Source organism: Rhipicephalus microplus, chromosome 5 (assembly GCF_043290135.1).
Source record: "Rhipicephalus microplus isolate Deutch F79 chromosome 5, USDA_Rmic, whole genome shotgun sequence".
Taxonomy (NCBI): domain Eukaryota; kingdom Metazoa; phylum Arthropoda; class Arachnida; order Ixodida; family Ixodidae; genus Rhipicephalus; species Rhipicephalus microplus.
Genome location: NC_134704.1, coordinates 165,088,615 through 165,107,530, shown reverse-complemented (window position 1 = coordinate 165,107,530; position 18,916 = coordinate 165,088,615). Strand labels below are relative to the sequence as shown.

Genomic DNA, 18,916 nt, shown 5'->3' with positions numbered 1-18,916 from the left:
ACTCACAACATAATTCACTGGCCAAACTACAACAACGAATGCGCCCGCTTTATCACACAGAGTTTTTCTTATCGAGATTCCTGATATAGACAGCAATTTTCGCTAAAATTTTAGTAAAACAACTGCTCAGAATATCCTGAATATTTCGCCATCGCAGTGCTTTTCAATTTCGCAAGTGTCACAAAATGAAAGGCTGTGATCGTAAACAATTCCGCTCTTTTGCTCAATACCTCAAATCACAAATGTTAATCTATCTATCTATCTATCTATCTATCTATCTATCTATCTATCTATCTATCTATCTATCTATCTATCTATCTATCTATCTATCTATCTATCTATCTATCTATCTATCTATCTATCTATCTATCTATCTATCTATCTATCTATCTATCTATCTATCTATCTATTTATCTATCTATCTATCTATCTATCTATCAATCTATCTATCTATCTATCTATTTATCTATCTACCTATCTATATACAATGGCTTATTCCTTTACCACCGCTTCCTTAGGAGAAGGTCGAGCGAAACATGCTACTGCGTGTGTGCAAACGGCCGCCTTAAGCGGACTCGGCAGCTGAATGGTAGCGCGTCTGACTCCAGATAAAAAAGTAGCGTATACAAATCCTGTTTGGGTAACAATCTTTTTTATTTTCATCTATCTATCTATCTATCTATCTATCTATCTATCTATCTATCTATCTATCTATCTATCTATCTATCTATCTATCTATCTATCTATCTATCTATCTATCTATCTATCTATCTATCTATCTATCTATCTATCTATCTATCTATCTATCTATCTGTAATGGCTTGTTCCTTTACCGGCGCTTCCTTGGGAGAAAGACTGAGCAAAACATGCTACCACGTGTGTGCAAACGGCCACCTTAAGTGAGTGGTGATGGTGGTGTTGCAGCAAGCGGGGTGAGCCTGGCCTGCATGGTCGGCAAGTGTGGACTCGGTAGCAGAATGGTAGCGAATCTGACTCCAGATAAAAAGGTAGCGTATACAAATGACAAACAGCGCTACAAAGGCGCGTTGGTCCGAGCGCGTGTTAAAGATCTAGTGGCAGGAGAGACGCCCACTAAAAGAACGCTGGAGTTATCAAAAGCGCAAGGACGACGAAGCAATATTGATACGCTGTGCTGTAACGCAAAACTGGTGAGCGACAATGAGACAATTGGTCGCGCCTTTTAGGGGCGAAGCTCCTTATGGCGGGGCTTGTGGTCTCTCGTAGTACGTAACCACCAGTGGCACATACCCGAAATAGCGGTCCTTACGATTATGACCTCCAAGGTGGTTCCGGTGAGAGATTTCTTCTGTGCGTTGTTGAACAATAAAAGATAGTGCTCAATGCACAAGTTAATGGCTGCTAAGTAGGAATGAGAGACAGGAGCATTCGGCCTTTAGGTAACGCGCACGCTGCGATCCCCATTAGCAGCTATTGGCATGTACATTCAGCACGATATGACAAGAAAGGGTTGCTACGTTATACTCGCTGGGTGTAACCTCCTTGGTTTTAGAAAGGTTTAGCGAGCGTTGGGCCGCATAGCCATGAACACAGTGAACTAGTATATACCATGAACTCGCGGTGGTTAAAGCCTAAGCGCAAGCTGTAAGAAAGTGTGCATGTGCCACCTCCCGTTTACTCCTTGAAATGTCCGCTGGATGGCGGTGGTTCTATATGGAGAATATATGATGAAAAGATGCGAGATGGTGGTACTTGGAGTGCTGAGTAGAGTGACAAACGGACACACAGACAGATGCATGGATGGACGCATGAACGGACGCAGGCGCGGATGCATGGACGAACGCAGGGACGGACGCACGAGCAGACGCACGCACGGACGGGTGGATAGACGCATGGACGGTTACACAGACGTACGCAGGAACGGACGGAAGCAAGAACGAATGGACGAACGAATGCTTCGCCCCACTCCCCATCATTCACTCCATGGATATGCTGCCATTTTTTTTCGCCCAGGATTAGTCCCTTTTCGCAGTTCAAAAGGCGAATGAAAATAGTTTCAAGAAATTGTTTATGCTCCGCCGTGGTGATCTTGTGGCTAAGGTACTCGGCTGCTGACCCGCAGGTCGCGGGATCAAATCCAGGCTGCGGCGGCTGCATTTCCGATGCAGGCGGAAATGTTGTAGGCCCGTGTGTTCAGATTTGGTTGCACGTTAAAGAACCCCAGGCGGTCAAAATTTCCGGAGCCCTTCACTACGGCGTCTCTCAAAATCATATAGTGGTTTTGATACGTTAAATCCCACATAATAATCAATCAATCAAGCAATAGTTTATTGAGCACTTACCTCGGCTGAGCAATGAATAAAGAGCCGATTAGAAATGGATATAACTGTAGGCGAAGTAGAAAGAGCTATTGAACAACTGAACTTAGGGAAGTCGCCTGAACCTGACGGTCTAACCGCTGTATGGTACAAAAATTTCAAAGGAGAACTTTTCTCTTTGTTGACAGATTTATTCAATAAAGTGCATAAACGAAAAACAATGTCACCTTTCTTTGGTAAAGCGCACCCCATACTGACACGCAAGACAGATGAAAAAGAAAAGCTTAAACTAGTGACATCTTATAGGCCAATATCGCTCACAAATGTTGACTATATTATTCTTAAGAAAGTTCTTGTAGCGAGGCTTCTAAGCGTCATCAAAGAAATTGTTAGAGACCACCACACCTATGTATAAAAGGGTGGGCAATTTCTTCTAACATTCCCACGATGCGGTGTGTAATAGAATGTGGTGACGCCACTTTACCTAGGGTAGCAATCCTCCAATTATACCTGGAGAAGGCATGCGACTGTGTCGTGCATAATTTTTTGTTCACCATCTTAGAACATATTAATGTTGGTTCCATCATCACAGAGGGGGTGGCCTTGGCGTATCAGAATTTCACAACACCTATACTATTTATTAGGACTCTGGGGGGCCCATCACGTGATGCGTTCTGTGCGTCAAAGCTGCCCGCTTAGTCCACTTTTATTTAGTATTTATATAGAAGCTATGCTTATGGCAATCACCGAGAATGAAAAAATACGCGGATTCAACTTGGCGGCAACGCAAGTCAAGCTGCTGGCATATGCAGACGACATTGTGGTATGCTGCACAGACAAGGAAAGTGTACAGGAAGCGAAGGGCATTGTAAAGCGTTTTTGTGGCGTCACGGGTAGCAAATTAACTGGGGTAAATCCATCTGGTTGTGGCATGGGAGCTAGCCTTCAACGCCACAGTGTTTCACCAACGTGTGCTGGATGAACCACGCTGACCAGGTATTTTTGTGTACCCTTGAATAGTAACGAAAACAGTGAAGAGTATGGGATGAACCAGGTTAAAAAGGTCAAATAAAAAGCAGACAGATGGAAGAGCATGAACCTGTTTATTTTTCGGCCTCGCCATGATCGTCTAGTGGCTAAGGTACTCGGCTGCTGATCCCCAAGTCACGTGATTGAATCCCGGCTGCGGCGGCTGCATTTCCAATGGAGGCGGAAACGTTATAGGCCCGTGTGCTCAGATTTGGCTGCACGTTAAAGAACCTCAGGTGGTCGAAATTTCCCGAGCCCTTCACTGCGGAATCTCTCATATTCGTATGGTAGTTTTGGGACGTTAAACCCCACATATCAATCAATCATTGTGTATTTTTGGGAGGGCGAAAGAGGGTAACATGTTTTTCATCACTAAGTATTGGTATGTAATGCAGGTGTTACTGTTACAGAAAAATTGTGCAAACGCTGCACAGAGTGTTTGTAGTGTTTGAATGGAGGTCAACATAAGAAAAGTGCTGCCGAACAGATTTGTTCCGGAGGGTGAAGGATCTTTTTATAAGACAGCTGGTCAACAGATTCTTGCTTTTCGCGATGTAAGCGATCCTTTTCTGCGCAATGCTCTACCAGAAATTGTTGTCTTTCCTGATAACAGCATGTTGGGGTGTTGCATGGCTATCTGAAAAAAGAGTATTAGGTGTGCGGTTTTTATCAGTAGTAGTTGTGTAGTCGTAGTTGTGTTCCTTAGATTAATAGCAACTGCTACACATTCAAAGTCGTCGTCGCAGAGGTCACTTGCGTTGATCACTGTGAAAGGAACATCCCATCGTATGTACAATGACGCTTTCGAAGTATTTCGTGGATGCGTGGTGTCTGTACACTGAAAGGATGCGCACGCTATTATCGTGCATCGGGTATTGCTGTGAACGCCCACGTAACCTGGAAGTCTGAGCTCGTCATTTCTCACATTGGTTTCTTGCAGAGCTATAACATCCGGCGGAGTCTTCACTGCAAGGAGCCTATAGGAACGAGAACAGAATGACGCGGTCGCAAGGACGTGACGTTCCATTGCAGCACATAGGGACGGGGCTTGCGACAGGTTTTCATGTTGTTTTTATTAAAGACTGTCGAGAATCGGAAAGACAGCTTCCAAGAGCTGTTGTGCGGCTAATGCTGCTAGCGTTTGACGACCCGCTATGAGAGATCTTACGACGTTAACAATCATCTTAAGCGTGGTTACAAGTTGGGCATCATCGTTGGCTGGAGCCGTCTCTGGTGCCCTGTTTACAGTATTTTCTACTGCTGACACGGCCTTGGCGAAAGCTGGTTCCGAAACTTTATGAGGCATGACTTTTAAGGAGGTTGAGTCCGACGGCTTTGATGGTAGCACCAGCCACGATGTTGCTGAAATGCTGAAATTGCGCCTCCCTTCGTCGCATCGATTCTTTCTGACTGTACTATTCTTCGGACGTACAGGTGCATCTTCAGTTGTGCCGTTGCCAGCTACTTGATGGGTGCTATGGCTAGCCATCTTTTCTCGTGATGCTATCTTTTTAGCTTTCTCTTTCAGGACCATCCATTTTTTTCTATATCTTGGGACATTCTTTGTCCGTTGCCAAGTGTTCGCCATTATAGTTAGGGCAGCGAGATGTCGCACTGTTGCAAAGTTTTACGTTGTGGTTTGCACCACATTTAGCACAGACACTAACTCTTGTGCAGAAACCCTGTACATATCCAAGCTTGAGACATCTGCGGCATGGTAAAGGCTTTGGTATGAAAGGTCGGACCGGGTACCGCACTAGTCCGGCCTTTATGTGACTAGGTAGCTTTTCGCATCCGAAAAGAATCTTCACACACTTCTAAGAGGCAAGCCTTCGAGTGCTGATGACTCTGCACGGTGGCGTGCAAACTATCATACTTTTTAAAACGTCGTCTGAAAGTTGTAGGTCTGCATCAGATATAACCCCAGCTGTTACATTGGTGCCCTGTGAAACAAAAGCCTGCACGTTGACGTTACATAGCTGAGATAGACCTTGCAGGGTTTGTAACATGTTCTCGTCTTTTGTGTCTGCGGCAATGATATTTTTCCATGCATTCACTCGAACTCCTTGAATCAGACCAGGGGCAAGTTTGAAGAAAAAGTCATCAAGCTCCTGTTTGGAGATAGCGTTCAGGCTTACCGTGACGTCTACGGGCACATAAGCAACTGTAGTAGTCACGATGTTGTTGTAAATAATGTCTCTTCACTTGAGGACGATGCCGCGGACTTTCGTCTTGGCCGTCTATGCTTAGCAGGTAGAAATGCCTCCGAGTCATCCGACGTAGCATAAGACTTGGAATCGGCAGCTTCTGATGTCACTGAAGAGCTGAGCCACTTCCTTTGCAGTGGCAGGTCTACTCATGCCACCAGGCAGGTCTACCACCATCTCCTCCATAGCGAAACTTGCAGGGACGGTCCCCCCAGCAGAGCAGATGTCTTGAGGACCAGTACAGGGCGTGCTTGGTGCGAAAGACACGCGACGACACAAAAGAAATAGAAAACATTTCAGAAGCCAAGAAAAGTGACAACCGAACGATAAAACCTCGTCATCGCCCTGGCAAGTTAGACCCTAGCAAAAGCATGCACATTCAGCAGCAATGGCAATTACGCAAATAAACAATAAAATTAAAAGCGATAGACAAGGCAACGCGTATACGGTACGAAGAGAAAAAGAAAGGATCGGATTTAAAAGCACTGTTCGATAAGCTTGTAAAGCATCAATGCCGAGACCCCGGCAAATGGTATGTAGACGTTAAAAAAGTGAAACAAAAAATAGAGCAAATGGACGAACAGAGCGGGTTCAGCGGCCTGAGCGAGCCGCTAAGACATGCTACCACCTATGTGCAAAAGGAGACCCTAAGTGGACCTGGCGGCGCAGGATTCTAATTCCGGCTTCCGAGCGATACTGTCACGAAATGTTTGGCTCCAACAGAGTGAGTTCAGCGGCCCGAGCGCGCTGCGGTAACAGGATGGCTGTACATAGTGCCGACAATTATTGGGGGATTCTGCATAATCTGCCATCCGGACGCATCGTTGCGAACACTGTTTTCATGTATGGCGGTCCAAGAGCTCGACCTTATCGTGTCGAAGACGACCGGACACTTCGGCCAAACTTGGTGCGCTCGCCAACGTTGTGGCGTTTTGGACGAATCAAATGAACCACGTTTGGGCTGTGAAAATGAGGAGTGCCATCGCCGCTGGAAATTGCTCTCCGCCGTCGATTTGAAGGTAAAACACGATTCATGTTTGCTCATTGACCTTAATAACCGCGAGGATCACTTGAAACTACACTGGCTGCTGCACGCCGTGACTGACGAAGACGTTCACGTGACCTTGAATCCGTACGGAAAAGTTTTAGGGGTGACGCGAGAGAAATGGGGAGCCCAGGGCGTCACCGAAAAGTGCTCGACGACATGGTCTGTGGGCCTAAAGTTGCGTTCTGACGTGAAAATTGACGACATTTCACACCAGCTCAAGATAGCCGGAGAGCTCACCCTCACTGTTGTTCCAGGCCGTACTCCCTTGTGCCTACGCTGCAAAAGTACCGCGCACATTCGATGTGACTGCAGACTGCCTCGGTGCGCTCGATGTCACCGTTTTAGTCACGAGGATGCGAACTGCGCGAAGACCTACGGCAGCGTTACCGGACAGGTCCAGGTAAACGACGTACGGGAGTGCCTCATGAACAAGGCGGACTCGGAGGAAACAGCAGGAGTTAGCCTAAACTTCACTACACAGGACGGGTTGCTGAATGCTCAACAGGATGGCAACCGTGAGACGACAGTAAAGCCCGAAGTCTGGCTCCCAGAGAAAGTCAACAAAAGAAAGGAAGAAAATATTGATGCAAGTAGCACTACCGGCATCCTTTCCGGTGAAGCCGAAGAGACCCTCCCTGAGCCAGAACCAATGTCTGGGATCGACAACAGTGCCAGTGCGACGGGGCAGCGTCCCTATAACGCGGAAAAAAGTGAGAAGGAACCCTGGGCGACCATGACGGACGAGCCACCCGCCAAACTAACTCCAGCTCGGCGGTCGCTCCTTTCGGCGGAGCACAGAACGACAAAAATGCCGCCTTCGCCACCATATCATGAGGACAAAGTCATACAGCTTGAGGTAATCGCCATGCCCCGGGTTTTTTCAAAGCCTTACGATGATGCTAATTAAAAGGTCAATCCATGTAGCTACCTCAAACGTGCGCTTGCTTGCCTCAAGAAGAAAGCACATACAGTTGACCCGACTAGTAAGCGACCTTGGCATTGATATTTCGGCAGCGCAAAAGACCACGGTTGAAGGCGAATAGAAACTGGGGGAATAGTGCAATATTTTTGTCGCGTTACTCTGCTTTAGCTAGCCATGCCGTAGAAACTTCTTCCGGCTGTGTGTTGTTCGTATGACAGAGTCTTGGAGCCAGAATTGAAGCTGTAACATCATGTCTGTTAGGTCGGCTCATAGTGTGTTATATTTTGTTTTCGCCTTTAGAATTGCGTGTAACTTGTTTGTACGCACCGACTGTTGTTCATAAAAGACGTGTATTTTTGAACAGCTGAAGCAGCATGCCCAGTGTAGCAAGCTCCTTATTATGATTGGCGATTTCAATTGCGTTCTGTCAATCAGGTACAAAACTAGCGTTCGACAGCGCAAGGATGCAAGCACCGCTGTTTTAAGCTGTATTATAAGTGAATATGGCTTGAAGGACGTCGCTGAATGCCTTGGCGGTTGGAGGACTACACAGTACACCTTTTTTCAGGCAGCAAGTCCCGCCCGACTAGATAGCGCGTACGTGAGTCTTGATTTGGTGCCATTTTGCAAGGATTACCATGTTAGTGCAGTTTGATTTAGCGATCACTGCTTGTTGAGCTTTTTAGTCGCAAGCACGAATGAGAAGAAAAAAGGCTTCGACTGGCAGCTATGGAAATTGAATTTGAAGCTGCTTAGCGATGAAACGTTTTTAGAGGAAGTAATGAGGCTGGTTGAGAAAATTAAAGGAGCACGTAACATGACAGGCATATAAAATGGGAGAACTTCAATCAGTATATAAAAATGAAAGCATTAGAGCGCTCAAGTATTATACGTAAAGAAAAAGGAGCAGGAGAAAAGCACATGCGCAGAAACTTGCAAAAATTGATCAACGAAGAGTGTAGGATGCCCGGTATGTTTAGCGATAATATTCGTGCATTGAAGCACAAAACAGACAGTTCGATGTGAAAGATATTGCGGAGCTATGGTTCGGGCAAGGTCTCAAAGATTGATAATGGGTGAAGCACCTTAAAGCGGGCGTTGAGCTCTGAAAAGTGGCACGCGCAACGCAATCAGATAATGAAAATTGAATATGTGGGTAAAGTCAGTGAAGCAGCAGAAGATATTGAACGTGCTTTTTTTGAGCCCTTCAGTGGTTTTTTCCCCGCCTGCTTAGTAGATGTCGATCTTTTTATAGACGATTTATGAACCCTGGTGCCAAGGCTGGACAACAGTGCGAAAGAATTACTGGAAGAACCAATTTGAGAAGAGGAAGTCAAAAGTGTTATTGGAAGTATGCATCTGAAGAAATCTCCGGGCCCTGATGGTATGACTTCCGCCTTCTACAAATGCTGTCAAGAAGAAGTATCCTCCGATTTAGCTGACGTATACAACTAGGCGTTCGAACTCAAAGTATTACCCCGGTCCTTTTCATCCTCCCACACTGCTCTTGTACCGAAATCTGAAGACATCATCACACTGTGCAGGGCAACTTCATACCACCCAATTCACCTGACTAATGAAAATTATAAAAAATGATAAAAGTCTTAGCCCAAAGAATGCAAACAGTTATTACAGAGCTCGTGAGACCGCATAAGACGTGTGGCATTAAAGATCGAACTATGTTTTCTAACATTCACGAAGCACGGTGTATCCTCGAATGTTGCGATGCTCTGGGGGCGTGGGTGGCGATGCTCCAAATCAATCTGGAGAAAGCTTCTGACAGAGTGTTTCAGGAAATTATTCTGTGCATTTTAGAACACGTCAAGTAAGGTAAGGTAACTAGATTAGGAGTTGCCATGGCGTACCGAGATTGCTCTACGCTGATAATAGTTAACAAAGCGGTGGGAAAGCGCATCCAAGTGAAGCGTTCAGTCCACCAGGCTTAGCCTCTCTCGCCACTATTTTTCTGTCTGTACATAGAGCCTTTTTGTTTGAGTGTCATAAAGAATGACTGTATTGATGGGCTTAAACAGCATGAAGTTTAAATCCGGTGGTTGGCTTATGCGGACGATATTCCCATGTTCTGTGCCGGTTCAGAAAGTATAACATAGGCTGTGACATGTGTTAACAGATTTTGCTCTGCGAATGGCAGTGCCGTAAACTGGAGCAAATGCCTTAAGTTTTGGCAAAGTGACGGCTCATAAAAACCACAAAGACTTATGCGAACATGTGTTTTGTTACTACACCGGCTAAATATTTGGATGCTCCCCTCGACCACTACAGAGACAGTAATTTGTTCTAGAGGAACGAAGTGGATAAACTGCGAGACAAAGTAAATAAGTGGAATGGCTGGAATCAATGTTTTCAAAAGCCACGATTTGCAAAACTTGGCGGATCCCACGCACAGTGGGAATCGACGACATGCGAAGCACGAATGATAAATGTTGATATGCCACTTTATAATCAGCCCAATCTTACGATTGCAGGTGAATATTGCAGTACATGACTTTTGTGTCATGATTATTATGTTTGGATGTGTCGTTTACTTTCGTCATCTATTTAGGTCACGTGATACCAAATTTTATGTACGTGGAGCTAGCGAAACGGCCGCGAGCACACTACACAGTAAACCGATTCTGACCCTTAAGGGTGTCAAAAGGGTGCCGACACCCTAAGCACACCCTTTAAGCACCCTATTTGCGTCTCAGCACCCTACAAGCGGAACCTAAAGGGTGAACACATCAAAAGGGTGGAAACTAGGGTGCAAAAAGGGTGCAACAAATAATAGGTGCTGATGAGCACCCATTAGGGTGCACAGTCGCCGACAAAGCTTTGTGAGTAACGTGGTCATAGAGCATAACCAACAGCTTTTAGATGTCTACTGGTTAGACACCAGGGTCTCATTAATAGCCCCACCGCAGTAACTGATATCTGAATAGCAATAGTGCCGGGCTGAACGTAAGTTCTGCACTGGTTCTTGCATTCTTGCTGCCTTTTTGTCGTCGCCTCACGGCCGGCGCTGACCAAGCCATGCGCTACAAGCTCACTAGCCATTGGCGGAGCACGCAGCTTGTAGAGCTACAACAGGATTGTGACTTACACATATAGAGCTCTCGGCCTCGTTTGCGCCTAACATTGAAAACAAAGCTTCGTCCATGACAGTATATATAAATCATACATTTGTTAATGCAAAGAAATACAAACCAACAAGACCGTGGTAGATAAAATAGTTTTTGTGTAGTACAAATAGTTGTTAACCTTACAATGTATCAGTTGACACGTGTTACCAATTTTTATGGCGGGCTATGGACATTGACGTTCTAATATTATAACATCACAGAAACATTTTCTTGATTTTCTTCATAGAAATATTCTTCAAAGCAAGTTAAAATGAGCCTTGACTAAAACATTTTCCTAAAGAAAATTTACTAAAGACAGCTAAAATATTGTTTGCCAACTAATCCGCTTATTTTGATGTGACAAATTTTGCTTGCTGCCTGTACTTTGTACTAATATACAAACGCTTTGACACTGTTTTTAACAGCCAGCTTAACCACTCAACCAATGTACAGATGTTAACAAGGTAACGGTATAAGAAATACACAAGCAAACAAACGTTTCAAATTTCGCGCGCTTTTTCACATTTCAAATTTTGCGCAAAAACGCGTTATGTGATTTTGTCATTTTCAAAAGTAAAAAATATTCTATGCAATACGCACTAGGGTATCTTCTATCTTCACTATTTTTTACTTAAAGTTTAAGCAGAAATAATTTATTTACTTATCATATAAAAAATTATGTGCGCAAATGCGGATCGGTGGCGTCAGCAGGACAGAAATGGCGGTATCTTACTGGAGGCCGCAACGGCCGTGTGCCGAGCGTTAAAGTCGATTTTTTATGTTGTTCAAAGTGTGTTTGCGCTGTCTTTCGTGTTCTGTCGGTGCTGCTTGTTACGAAGATGCACTATACTCAAGAGAGGACCGGCTGCTTTGTACCGTCGAGCGCTCGCCAAACTAAAAAGGTAGGTGGATGTTTCTGCTGTCGACGCTTTGTTTTTTTGCTTCTCCGGCCAGGCCGCGGCGTGCCCGATCCAGGCTGTTATCTTTCCGCTCGCGTCCTCGGCTCCTCCCGCGGTTAACACCGAAAGCGCTATAGTATAATAACGTTGTGAACTAAGGTTTTTCTAGCTGGTAGACGATAAGTGAGTTTTTATTAACGTAGCGAGCCTGCTGGCGTGTCTGATTTCATTAGGCTCAAGTCTAAGCTCAGGGACGTTACGCGCGGATGAATTTTTTCTGCGGGGAAGGAGGTTAAAGCAATGTGCGCTGTGATGCTGCGAGTCGGCGGGCGATGCTCTGCACGCTATGAATCACTATATTTTTGCAATGCCGTCGGACGCCGCTCGGGGACTGCGCATGGAAGCCGTAAGCGTCGTCTGTGTGTCGCGTGCGTTGGAGTATTCCGGTGATTCGCGTTGAATTAGATCTTTGCGTATTTAATTTAGAAGAATGAAGAAGAATAACGTGGTGTCCGCGTTGGTATTTACGCGGCCTTGTTCGTTTTCTGTGCCAAAGAAGTATATGAAGAAAGTTTTATATGTTACGCGTCCTCTTTTCAACAGCTACATGATCATTAAATGTGTGTGACTACTATAAGGTAATTGATTGATTTGTGGGGTTTAACGTCCCAAAACCACCATTTGATTATGAGAGACGCCGTAGTGGAGGGCTCCGGAAATTTCGACCACCTGGGGTTCTTTAACGTGCACCCAAATCTGAGTACACGGGCCTACAACATTTCCGCCTCCATCGGAAATGCAGCCGCCGCAGCCGAGTACCTTAACCACTAGACCACCGCGGCGGGGCAACTATAAGGTAGATGTGTTTTCCTGTGTGACCAAATATGTTTGCATCAACCGGGCACGTATAATATTAAATGACCATGATATTCAGCTTAATTAGGTGTGCGTAAACTTGACACAGCGTGCTGTAGGTGCGGTTCTCAAAGCGTGCAATTACGCCTAGGTCAATACATTTTCTCTATGAGTGGCCGAATAGCCGTACCTTAGCTATGCAAGCACTAGGTTGAGCAGTAGTTCACTCGTTCGAGTGCAATTTTGGTGGTACTGCTTATTCCCCCCTGCTCTCATATCATTGCATTCTTCTGGTTTGTAAAACAATTGTGGGCGCTGCAGCCCGCTTTGGAGTTAAAACTTTGCCGAATACCTATACGTCTACAAACATCCTAAAACTAAGTTCTACCAAAACTTCCAATGACACTTTCGAATACAAGTGTAACGCTTTATCTGATAACATCAATTCTGTATGACCTCGCTGCAGATTTACAAGTGACCTGTGATATGTGCAGTGTATGAATGCCTAATTTATTGCTCAAAACACAATAAGGTTATACATCACAGTATGCGTGCCAAATACGTGCATATGTTGCTGCTGACATGCAAACTTAAGACATTGTATTTATCTAAGAATGAACAAATCTAAACTTCCGTTTTTTGAAGATGTACGCATCAGACCAATTGAATAATATCAAAAATAATGTTCACCAAGTGATTGTTGTTTATTGCCTTGCACCACCGTCACTAAAGCCGCCTTGTTGGTACTTAGACCACATGGTAGGATGCAAGATTCATGACGTCATATTGAATGTTAATGTCACATGATATGCAAGGTAAATTGTTATTATCATACAGAGGCCAATAACGTTATGGCCTCATCGTTATCATAATGAAGCAGGTTAGGCAATATGTGATTCTGCTGCCTTTACGTCATGTTGGGAAACCATTACGTTATGTAGCTATCTGCAGTGTCTGAGATCCTGGTTGCCGGTCAATATTGCAGAAGCTTGCCTGCTTCATTTTGATGGCATGGGGTTCAAGATTGATGTTTTGTCTTAATGTTTCCACTTTTCCCCGCTATGGTCATTAGACAGCTTGTGCTGTTTGATTAGAAGTGAGTAGTGGTGCCTTTTTAGCCAACCAGAACAATTTAGATCAATGATCACTATGAAGCAGCACACAATATTCATTTAGTGAACTTAATTTCAGGCAAATTATAAACGTCCAAATGTTAGCTGTTTGAAGGAAGCTTCATTCGTTGAACTCATGAGAATAAATGGTAGAGAAGGAAAGGCAGGGAGGTTAGCCAGACCAGCAAAGACGGTGTATCACCCTACACGGGGGAACAGGGAGATTGAAGTCCTGTCGCAGTGGTCTAGTCGCTAAGGTACTCGGTTTCTAAGCCGAAGGTCGCAGGATGATATTCCGGCCTTGCTGGCTGCTTTTTCGATAAAGGTGAAAATGCTGTAGGCCTGTGTTCTCAGATTTGTGTGCACGTTAAAGAACCCCAGGTGGTCGAAATTGCTGGAGCCCTCCACTACCTTGGTAAAAACTTCATGTGTCAGTATTGCTTTAATTTTATGCTTTATCTGCAGTGGATGCATATGTGCATACGGACATGTATATGCAGTGGTATTGCAATTTTACGGAATAAAATATTCATATTGTGCATATTGCATGGCATTTACTTAAGAAACACATCACATGGGTATCATAAATACAGAAATGCAAATGTGCCTCTATGGATGCACTCGTGCATATATTTGGTCAGCTTCAAGAACAGAATTTATTGATTGCAGGCAACAGCATTACTCACGCATGCTTATCTCTTAATTACGTGCAGTCGATACAGCTAAAAGGGGGTGTTTTCATCTAAAAGTTCTAACTTCATCTTCGTGCATGAGTGAGCTATAAAGGTGAATGAAAATTCACATGTATGACATCGCCATGAAAAGCTCTGCAGCAGCATGTTTTTTGTTGTATTTATACTGCAGCATGCCCTTTTTGTATTTCTCAGTTGCGTGCCACTAAATATATGTTGGCCATGCGTTTCTAGCCATTCACTGCAATTTGGCAAGCAGCGCATCTAGTCTAGACGAACCTCACTAAAATAATATTTTTTTCACTGGTGCAGAAATTCTTCGGCACAGTCTGTCATTTCATTTGAGTGAAGCTGCTCAAGGAAATTTCCTGACAAGGTCAAGGAGCCCAAGCACCAGCGAACTCTGAACCATTGTTTCAAGCATCAGCTCTGTTCACCCTGCTTATGCGCTGTGCCTCACCAAGCTACTGGACGCTGCCTACTTATATGAAGTGCTCTCCATATTCTCCTCAGTTTGGCAGCAGTGTGTGTGGTCTTCACAGTGCCTGCCAAAATCATTTTTGCACAAGTGAGACACTTATTTCTTGCTTTAATTGTGTTAGTATTACTGCATGCACTCCTCCCAAGCAAAAGTACTAATGTTTCCTGTGAATTGTTTGTCATGGTAAACAGAGGATTTCAAGCACAAAATTCATACTGAACTTTGGTCCTTCAAGAAGTGTGGAACGAAGGTGGTGACAGTGTCAACGCGCTCTCTTTAGAAATAAAGACTTTGCATGAAGAGCCTGTCGCACCTTGAAACAGGCACAAAAAACTTCCAGGCGAAAATGAGCAACTTCAGATGAAAATTGAAGAATTTACACTGTATTCAAGGTTGAACTATCCGACATCAAAGGCGTCTCAAATGAGGGTTTTCTTTTGACGCTGTCCGAAATTTTTGGGCGATGATGGAAAAACCATTACTCGTGATGATATTGACACTGCAGACAGAGTAGGAACAAACAAGCCTAGTTTGAAAAAAAATAGTAGTGCATTATGAACGATGTTACAAATGAAATGTTCTGGATAAGACAAAAAACTTACGTCTGTCTACAGTGGCCTTTCCTTTTAGATCAAGTAGTCCTATTTATGTCAACGAACACTTGACAAGACAAGGTAAGCAGTTATTGAGAGCACGAATGCAAAAAAACAAGTTGGATGGAGGTTCATTTGGATGCAAAGCACGAAATTTATAGCAAAAAAATGGAATTGTTAGCAATTTTAAAGACTGCCTTCTTAGAAGATCTGGCGAAACGCTGTGTTGATGCCTTCAGAGCCACACTTTTCTTTTGCTTGCAATGTCAGTAAACTATGACTGACATGGCAGAATTTTGATACCTAGATAGTGAAAAATTGATATCTAGATAGTGAAAAAGGCCACCAGCTATCTTCAATGCCTTTACCTTAAATGCTCTTAGCATTATAAATAAGACTAGTAGCCTGTGTCTCTATTTCGATGACATGCCGGTAAAATTTGATGCCATTCTTTTGACATAATCTTTGTATTTTTTGTGCGATATAGCCCACCAAGAATACCAGGGTACAATTATCATGGCATTGTGTAGTTCATGAAATGGGGAAAAGGAATAGCGCTGTACATCTAACGTTAATTTTTGGCCGATGTCAATAGACTTCCGTGTGTTAAGCCCTGTGTTGAGTGTCTAGTAGTACGACTTGGGGGTTTTGTTTTGCAGCAATTAGCACTCCTCCATTAGGTCATAAGTAGGAATTTTGAGTTTCTGGAAACTAGGTAACTTGATTTTTCGGTCACAGATGCACAGACGATTTTTTGCTCACAACCAATGGGGCAGACGCCGGCGGCGGGTTTTCTGCGACACGAGCTCTTCAACGCTATCATGTTAAAAAGCTGACATAGGCAGCATTGACCAAATTAATGCAAAGAATAAAGTCAAGTGTGCTAGCAGGAATGGAAACCTAGTATTCTGCTTGGTAATTAAGTATTCTACCACAGAGCCATGCCCGGCCTCGGTTATACTTTCCAAATAGTCTCAAATGTTTGTGTAACATCAACTGTCCTTGCAGTACTGGCTATCAAATTTTATAACTATTACATGTGCACTCCTATGATGCAGCCGTGAGGTCGAGTCAAAGTCAATTGTAGTCAGGCACCATCCTGTGAAGTATTTGTGTAGCAGTGTTGAGGGCTACCATCGTCGCTAGTGCCAGCGCAAACACCAGTGCTTCATACCAGCCTACCACTTCTAGTGTGGCTAATATCCATGTTTCTGTTGGCATCGTTACGAAACAGCAAATAACTGCTAATGTTGTCAAGGTGTGACATCTCCCCATAACAAATGAAACATATGCGGCTCTTTAACGTATGTGTGTGCGAGAATTTGTACTTATATTGAGCTCCACTTCATAAGATCGCTCAATAAAAAAAATTAAAATACATGTTATGCGTGTTTCGCATAACATCGATTCCCAAAGTATGTGGGGTCTGCCAAATTTTTAGCATCAATTTTGTAACCTAAATTCTACCACAAACAATTATTTATTGAACATGAACAGCTGGACTGCAACATACTAAGTTTTAGGTATTAGAAAAACTGAATATGTTCATGACTACAGCGTACCTAACAGGCAAATACTAGTACTACATACATGACACACTATTGTAGGGCTAGACTAGAATATTGCTTATTGGCACTTTACAATTCTTTAAAAACCCTTATTAACTTCAGTGCCTTATTCGGTTTGTTCAAATCGGATGTGCGCAATTACTTGATGAATAGCTTTTTACTCAACCTAACTCATGTTTCACGTGTGCATCATGCTGAATCATTGCTCAGATGTTTCTTGTGTATAAATTTCCTTTCTACTATGCTGTTTGTTTTTGTATGTGAAATCTGTTGTACGTGCTACCCTCTGTAGGCCCCCAGGTACTGTCAAGTTGTTCACACAGTTTTTTGCCTGGCGGACCTCCAACAAGCATGTTTTCAGTTGAAAACAAAGTGAATTTTGATGCTGACTTCTACTCACATAGAACTAAGAACACTCCAGCATGACAAAGTATATTGTATCTTGGACAGTCTGTCTTGTGAAACTCTTAGTGATTACTTCTGTCTTTATTTTAGGCTTCTGGGTGCGTTTGTGCTGTAGAGAAGGAGCGCCCTGACCACACTTTAGTAAAAGGAACCAAAGTCGCCTGGGCAGCTGAAGATGGATTGTGCAAGTGTTTGAATGATCCCATTATATTAATCCAACACAACTTGCATTACTTTGCCAATATTTGTGATTTTGTAACGCACAAGTTTAGAAACACACACACATATATAAAGGGAGAGCTGTAAATAAGCCTTGAGCAAGTTTGTAGTCAAGGCTTTTAGCATGATGACCAAAGCATGTTATATAAGCCCACATGTTTTACCACACACCTACTTTCCTATCTATTTTCTTTTGCAATTTTGTGGGCACTGGCAACACCCTCAATAAGCGCCTTTGGACTGCTGGTGCCTCTAACGTATATTTTGTTGTTCTAAATAATTTATTTGCTATCTACTATGCAAGGGGGGAAGTCAGAATGTTAAAAGTTGAAAAAGAAGTCTCGTCACAAAAAATATGTCTACTCGTAAGAAAAAAGATTTGAAAAAACAGAAGATTGATCCTCACTCACAAAGATCTCACCATTACGATCGATGCAGAAGGTCATAGCTCATGTTTACTATTGTCAATCTTTTTCGGCTGTATGCTATGTACAATAAAATAGTGACTATTGGCATCATGTTAATTTATTTGTCATAAATTTTTGTTGGGGCCTAATATCTTGCATTCTCAGATGCATAAAAGCTCACGTCTGCTACACATAATTTAAAAGAGCGCAATGTGGTAAGGTTCTGTATTTAGTGTATATTATCTGTGTGTCTTTCAAAGTGAGTATATGGCATTTGAAATAATCACCAGTATTCGAAACTTGGGAATTTTAATTTGCAGGCATGCATGTCTGTATGGTGACCAAGCATCCATAAATTGTGCATGCATGTGTGCAGCAAGGGGCCTTGAATAGATTACATTCATTCTAGACCAAAAATGGGTAGCACAGGCCATATACGCACTCTGGGATCAATTTCATGATTATTGAAACACACATATTTATTCAATATAGCTTGCTTTAAGGTATATATTTACATATTGTCTACTTCCACCTTGAACATTGCACCATGCATCCGGCACTCTGCTGAGCGCTTCTCGAGGGCACTTTGGTAACTAGTACACAAACGTACAGACAGCTGTAAGTGGGCCTCCACTTTGTTGACTGCTAGAGAACATCCGCTTCGCCAAATCACACTGCCGTTGTGGTGAAGCTAACTTTGCTCTTGCAACAGTACCAGCTTATCTAAAATTCGACACTGTTCTTTAGAAGTGCAGCTTGTTCTATCCAGAGCAGCCAAAAACGAAAACCCGAGGAACAGCACCTGGACAGGGTAAGGCACAATTGCAGCACTTCTCAATAACAGTGCCGGATTCTCTATTTGCCTACACATAGAGAAAGAAAAACACTGGAACCAACTTACCAGTTGCTTCACTGCAGAGACACTGTGTTTTAAAAGACGATGATGCAAAAGCCCCACCTAGAGCTGTCACTGTGTTTCAGTGCTAGTTTCATAAGCGCCTGCGGAAGGCACTCTGTGGAGGGCCGGCCGCGTGCATGGTGCACGTGTTCAGGGTGGAATGGA

The 18,916-nt window shown here is 43.6% G+C and overlaps 1 long non-coding RNA gene across 1 annotated transcript; it reads left to right on the top strand.

Moving 5' to 3' along the window:
- Positions 1–11,361: 11,361 nt before the first annotated feature.
- On the top strand, positions 11,362–17,961 carry LOC142818012 (uncharacterized). Its single transcript, XR_012895476.1, has 3 exons — positions 11,362–11,524; positions 14,493–14,748; positions 17,318–17,961. It is a non-coding gene; the product is annotated as an uncharacterized LOC142818012 (long non-coding RNA).
- Positions 17,962–18,916: the final 955 nt, after the last annotated feature.